The sequence below is a fragment of the Heterodontus francisci genome, chromosome 21 (assembly GCF_036365525.1).
Source record: "Heterodontus francisci isolate sHetFra1 chromosome 21, sHetFra1.hap1, whole genome shotgun sequence".
Classification (NCBI taxonomy): domain Eukaryota; kingdom Metazoa; phylum Chordata; class Chondrichthyes; order Heterodontiformes; family Heterodontidae; genus Heterodontus; species Heterodontus francisci.
The window spans coordinates 67,523,424-67,531,801 of record NC_090391.1 but is presented as its reverse complement, the minus strand read 5'-3'; positions in this window follow the sequence as shown (position 1 = coordinate 67,531,801).

The window sequence follows — 8,378 nt, the reverse complement described above, 5'->3', positions numbered from 1 at the left end:
TAACAAAGACATACACTTACACCAAGTATTTTGACTGACACTGACACCAAGTAACAAAGACATACACTGATACCCAGTAACACAGACACACACTTACACCAAGTAACACAGACATACACTGACACCAAGTAACAAAGACATTCACTGATACCCAGTAACACAGACACACACCGACACCAAGTAACAAAGCCACACACTTACACCAAGTAACACAGGCACACACTGACACCCAGTAACACAGACACACACTTACACGAAATAACACAGACATGCACTGACATCAAGTAACAAAGACACACACTTACACCAAGTGACAAAGACATACACTGATACACAGTAACACAGACACACACTTACACCAAGTAACACAGACATACACTGACACCAAGTAACAAAGACATACACTGATACCCAGTAACACAGACACACACTTAAACCATGTAACAAAGACATACACTGACACCAAGTCACAAAGACACACACTGACATCCAGTAACAAAGACATGCACTGACACCAAGTCACAAAGACATACACTGATACCCGGTAACACAGACGCATACTTACACCAAGTAACACAGACATACACTGACACCAAGTAACAAAGAAATACACTGATACCCAGTAACACAGACACACACTTACACCAAGTAACAAAGACAGACACTGATACCCAGTAACACAGACACACACTTACACCAAGTAACAAAGACATACACTGACACCAAGTCACAAAGAAACACACTGACACCCTGTCACAAAGACATACACTGACACCAAGATACAAAGACATACACTGATACCCAGTAACACAGACACACACTTACACCAAGTAACACTGACATACACTGACACAAAGTAACAAAGACATACACTGATACCCAGGAACACAGACACACACTTACACCAAGTAACAAAGACATACACTGACACCCTGGAACACAGACACACATGGACACCAAGTAACAAAGACACACTCTTACACCAAGTAACACAGACACACAGTGACACCCAGTAACACAAACAAACGCACTGACACCAAGTAACAAAGACATACAATGACACCAAGATACAAAGACATACACTGATACCCAGTAACACAGACACACACTTACACCAAGTAACACAGACATACACTGACACAAAGTAAAAAAGACATACACTGATACCCAGGAACACAGACACACACTTACACCAAGTAACAAAGACATACACTGATACCCAGTAACACAGACACACACTTACACCAAGTAACACAGACATACACTGACACCAAGTAACAAAGACATTCACTGATACCCAGTAACACAGACACACACCGACACCAAGTAACAAAGCCACACACTTACACCAAGTAACACAGACACACACTGACACCCAGTAACACAGACACACACTTACACGAAATAACACAGACATGCACTGACATCAAGTAACAAAGACACACACTTACACCAAGTGACAAAGACATACACTGATACACAGTAACACAGACACACACTTACACCAAGTAACACAGACATACACTGACACCAAGTAACAAAGACATACACTGATACCCAGTAACAGAGGCACACACTGAGGGGGGGAATGGGGGCGGTGGCCACATTGGCGCAGTGGTTAGCACCGCAGCCTCACAGCTCCAGGGACCCGGGTTCGATTCTGGGTACTGCCTGTGCGGAGTTTGCAAGTTCTCCCTGTGTCTGCGTGGGTTTCCTCCGGGTGCTCCGGTTTCCTCCCACATGCCAAAGACTTGCAGGTTGATAGGTTCATTGGCCATCATAAATTGCCCCCAGTATAGGTAGGTGGTGGGGAAATATACAGGGATAGGTGGGGTTGTGATAGAAATACGGGATTAGTGTAGAATTAGTATAAATGGGTGGTTGATGGTCGGCACAGACTCGGTGGGCCGAAGGGCGTGTTTAAGTGCTGGATCTCCAAACTAAACTAAATACTGACACCTAGTGTCACAGACACACACTGACACCCAGTAACACAAACAAACACACACTGACACCCAGTAACACAGAGAACCACTGATACACAATAACAAAGACATGCACTGACACCAAGTAACACAGACACACACTGATACCCAGTAACAAAGACATACACTCACAGCAAGTCACAAAGACATACACTGACACGAAGCAACAAAGACATACACTTGCACCAAGTAACAAAGACACACAATTACACCAAGTAACACAGACATACACTGACACCAAGTAACAAAGACATACACTTACACAAAGTATTTTGACATGCACTGACACCAAGTAACAAAGACATACACTGATACCCAGTAACACAGACACACACTTACACCAAGCAACAAAGACGTACACTGACACCAAGTCACAAAGACATACACTGAAACCCAGTAACACAGACACACACTTACACCAAGTAACAAAGACAGACACAGACACCAAGCTACAGACACTCACTGACACCCAGTAACACAGACACACACTTCCACCAAGTAACACAGACATACACTGACACCAAGTAACAAAGACATACACTGATACCCAGTAACACAGGCACACACTTACACCAAGTAACAAAGACAGACACTGATACCCAGGAACACAGACACACACTTACACCAAGTAACAAAGACATACACTGACACCAAGTCACAAAGAAACACACTGACACCCTGTCACAAAGACATACACTGACACCAAGATACAAAGACATACACTGATACCCAGTAACACAGACACACACTTACACCAAGTAACACAGACATACACTGACACAAAGTAACAAAGACATACACTGATACCCAGTAACACAGACACACACTTACACCAAGTAACAAAGACAGACACTGATACCCAGGAACACAGACACACACTTACACCAAGTAACAAAGACATACACTGACACCCAGTAACAAAGACATACACTGACACCCTGTAACACAGACACACATGGACACCAAGTAACAAAGACACACTCTTACACCAAGTAACACAGACACACAGTGACACCCAGTAACACAAACAAACGCGCTGACACCAAGTGACACAGACATACACTGACACCAAGTAACAAAGACATACACTGACACCAAGTAGCACAGACAAACACTTACAGCATGTAACACAAACACACACTTACACCAAGTAACACAGACATAGACTGACACCAAGTAACAAAGACATGCACTTACACCAAGTAACACAGACATACACTGACACCAAGTAACAAAGACATACACTTATACCCAGTAACGCAGACACACGATTACACCAAATAACAAAGGCAGACACTGATACCCAGTAACACAGACACACACTTACACCAAGTAACAAAGACATACACTGACACCCAGTAACAAAGTCATGCACTGACACCCAGTAACACAGACACACACGGACACCAAGTAACAAAGACACACACTTCCACCAAGTAACACAGACACACACTGACACCCAGTAACACAGACACACACTTACACCAAGTATCAAAGACATAAACTGACACCAAGTAACAAAGACATACATGGATACCCAGTAACACAGGCACACACTTACACCAAGTAACACAGACATATACTGACACCAAGTAACAAAGACATACACTGACACCAAGGAACAAAGACATACACTTACACCAAGTAACAAAGACACACACTTACACCAAGTAACCCAGACATACACTGAAACCAAGTAACAAAGACAGACAATTACACCAAGTAACAAAGACATACACTTACACCAAGTATTTTGACTGACACTGACACCAAGTAACAAAGACATACACTGATACCCAGTAACACAGACACACACTTACACCAAGTAACACAGACATACACTGACACCAAGTAACAAAGACATTCACTGATACCCAGTAACACAGACACACACCGACACCAAGTAACAAAGCCACACACTTACACCAAGTAACACAGGCACACACTGACACCCAGTAACACAGACACACACTTACACGAAATAACACAGACATGCACTGACATCAAGTAACAAAGACACACACTTACACCAAGTGACAAAGACATACACTGATACACAGTAACACAGACACACACTTACACCAAGTAACACAGACATACACTGACACCAAGTAACAAAGACATACACTGATACCCAGTAACAGAGGCACACACTGAGGGGGGGGAATGGGGGAGGTGGCCACATTGGCGCAGTGGTTAGCACCGCAGCCTCACAGCTCCAGGGACCCGGGTTCGATTCTGGGTACTGCCTGTGCGGAGTTTGCAAGTGCTCCCTGTGTCTGCGTGGGTTTCCTCCGGGTGCTCCGGTTTCCTCCCACATGCCAAAGACTTGCAGGTTGATAGGTTCATTGGCCATCATAAATTGCCCTCAGTATAGGTAGGTGGTGGGGAAATATACAGGGATAGGTGGGGTTGTGATAGAAATACGGGATTACTGTAGAATTAGTATAAATGGGTGGTTGATGGTCGGCACAGACTCGGTGGGCCGAAGGGCGTGTTTAAGTGCTGTATCTCCAAACTAAACAAAATACTGACACCTAGTGTCAGAGACACACACTGACACCCAGTAACACAAACAAACACACACTGACACCGAGTAACACAGAGAACCACTGATACACAATAACAAAGACATGCACTGACACCAAGTAACACAGACACACACTGATACCCAGTAACAAAGACATACACTCACACCAAGTCACAAAGACATACACTGACACAAAGCAACAAAGACGTACACTTGCACCAAGTAACAAAGACACACACTTACACCAAGTAACACAGACATACACTGACACAAAGTAACAAAGACATACACTTACACAAAGTATTTTGACATGCACTGACACCAAGTAACAAAGACATACACTGATACCCAGTAACACAGACACACACTTACACCAAGTAACAAAGACATGCACTGTTACCCAGTAACAAAGATATACACTGACACCCTGTAACACAGACACACATGGACACCAAGTAACAAAGACACACTCTTACACCAAGTAACACAGACACACAGTGACACCCAGTAACACAAACAAACGCGCTGACACCAAGTGACACAGACATACACTGACACCAAGTAACAAAGACATACACTGACACCAAGCAGCACAGACAAACACTTACAGCATGTAACACAAACACACACTTACACCAAGTAACACAGACATAGACTGACACCAAGTAACAAAGACATGCACTTACACCAAGTAACACAGACATACACTGACACCAAGTAACAAAGACATACACTTATACCCAGTAACGCAGACACACACTTACACCAAGTAACACAGACATACACTGACACCAAGTAACAAAGACATGCACTTACACCAAGTAACACAGACATAGACTGACACCAAGTAAGAAAGACATGCACTTACACCAAGTAACACAGACATACACTGACACCAAGTAACAAAGACATACACTGATACCCAGTAACAGAGGCACACACTGAGGGGGGGGGGGGGGGGGGAATGGGGGAGGTGGCCACATTGGCGCAGTGGTGAGCACGGCAGCCTCACAGCTCCAGGGACACGGGTTCGATTCTGGGTACTGCCTGTGCGGAGTTTGCAAGATCTCCCTGTGTCTGCGTGGGTTTCCTCCGGGTGCTCCGGTTTCCTCCCACATGCCAAAGACTTGCAGGTTGATCGGTTAATTGGCCATCATAAATTGCCCCTAGTTTAGGTAGGAGGTAGGGAAATGTATAGGGACAGGTGGGGATGTGACAGGAATACGGGATTAGTGTAGGGTTAGTATAAATGGGTGGTTGATGTTGGGCACAGAATCGGTGGGCCGAAGGGCCTGTCAAAGTGCTGTATCTCTAAACTAAACTAGTGTCACAGATAAACGCTGACACCCAGTGACACAAACAAACACACACTGACACCCAGTAACACAGAGAAACACTAATAAACATGAACAAAGACATACACTGACACCAAGTCACAAACACAAACAAAGACACCAAGTAACAAAGACATACTCTTACACCAAGTAACAAAGACATACACTGATGCCCAGTAACACAGACACACACTGACACCCAGTTAGAAACACACACTGACCCCCAGTAACACAGACACACACCCGCCCCCAGTAACACAGACATAAACTGACAACAAGCCACAAAGACACACACTGACTCCCACTAACAAAGGCATACACTGACACCAAGTCACAAAGACATACACTGATGCACAGACACACACTTACACCAAGTAACACAGACATACACTGACACCAAGTAACAAAGACATACACGGACACCAAGTCACAAAGACACACACTGACACCCAGTAACACAGACACACACTGACACCCAGTTAGAAACACACACTGACCCCCAGTAACACAGACACACACCTGCCCCGAGTAACACAGACATAAACTGACAGCAAGTCACAAAGACACACACTGACTCCGAGTAACAAAGACATACACTGACACCAAGTCACAAAGACATACACTGATGCACAGACACACACTTACACCAAGTAACACAGACATACACTGACACCAAGTAACAAAGACATACACGGACACCAAGTCACAAAGACACACACTGACACCCAGTAACAAAGACATACACTGACACCAAGTCACAAAGACATACACTGATACCCAGGAAAAGAGACACACACTGACACACAGTAACAAAGACATACACTGATACCAAGTCACTAAGACAAACACTGATACCCAGTAACGCAGACACACACTGACACCCTGTAACAAAGACATACACTGATACCAAGTCACAAAGACATACACTGATACACAGTAACACAGACACTCACTTACACCAAGTAACAAAGACATACAATGACACCAAGTAACAAAGACATACACTTGCACCAAGTAACAAAGACATACACTGACACCAAGTAACAAAGACATAAACTGATACCCAGTGACACAGACACACACGGACACCAAGTAACAAAGACACACACTTACACCCAGTATCACAGACACACACTGACATCAAGTAACAAAGACATACACTTACACCAAGTAACAAAGACATACACTGACACCAAGTAACAAAGACATACACTGATACCCAGTAACACAGACACACACGGACACCAAGTAACAAAGACACACACTTACACCCAGTAACACAGACACACACTTTCACCAAGTAACAAAGACATACACTGACACCAAGTCACAAAGACATACACTGATACCCAGCAACACAGACACACACTTACACCAAGTAACAAAGACACTCACTTACACCAAGTAACACAGACACACACTGACACCCAGTAACAAAGACACTCACTTACACCAAGTAACACAGACACACACTGACACCAAGTAACAGAGACATTCACTTACACCAAGATACAAAGACATGCACTGACACAAAGTAAAAATTACATACACTGATACCCAGTAACACAGACACACACTTACACCAAGTAACAAAGACATACACTGATACCCAGTAACACAGACACACACTTACACCAAGTAACACAGACATACATTGACACCAAGTAACAAAGACATACACTGATACCCAGTAACACAGACACACACTTACACCAAGTAACAAAGATAGACACTGATACCCAGTGACACAGACACACACTTACACCAAGTAACAAAGACATACAATGACACCAAGTAACAAAGACATAAACTGACACCCAGTAACACAGACACACACGGACACCAAGTAACAAAGACACAGACTTACACCAAGTAACACAAACACACACTGACACCCAGTAAAACAGACACACACTTACACCAAGTAACAAAGACTGACAATGACACCAAGTAACAAAGACATGCACTGACGCCAAGTAACAAAGACATACCCTGATACCCAGTAACACAGACACACCCTTACACCAAGTAACAACACATACACTGACACCAAGTAACAAAGACATACACTGATACCCAGTAACACAGACACACACTGACACAAAGTAACAAAGACAGACACTCATACCCAGTAACACAGACACACACTTACACCAAGTAACAAAGACATACACTAACACCAAGTAACAAGTACATACACTGACACACAGTAACAAAGAAATACACTGACACCCAGTAACACAGACACACACGGACACCAAGTAACAAAGACACACACTTACACCAAGCAACAGACACTCACTGACACCCAGTAACACAGACACACACTTCCACCAAGTAACACAGACATACACTGACACCAAGTAACAAAGACATACACTGATACCCAGTAACACAGGCACACACTTACACCAAGTAACACAGACATACAATGACATCAAGTAACAAAGACATACACTGACACCAAGTAACAAAGACACACACTTACACCAAGTAACACAGACATACACTGACACCAAGTAACAAAGA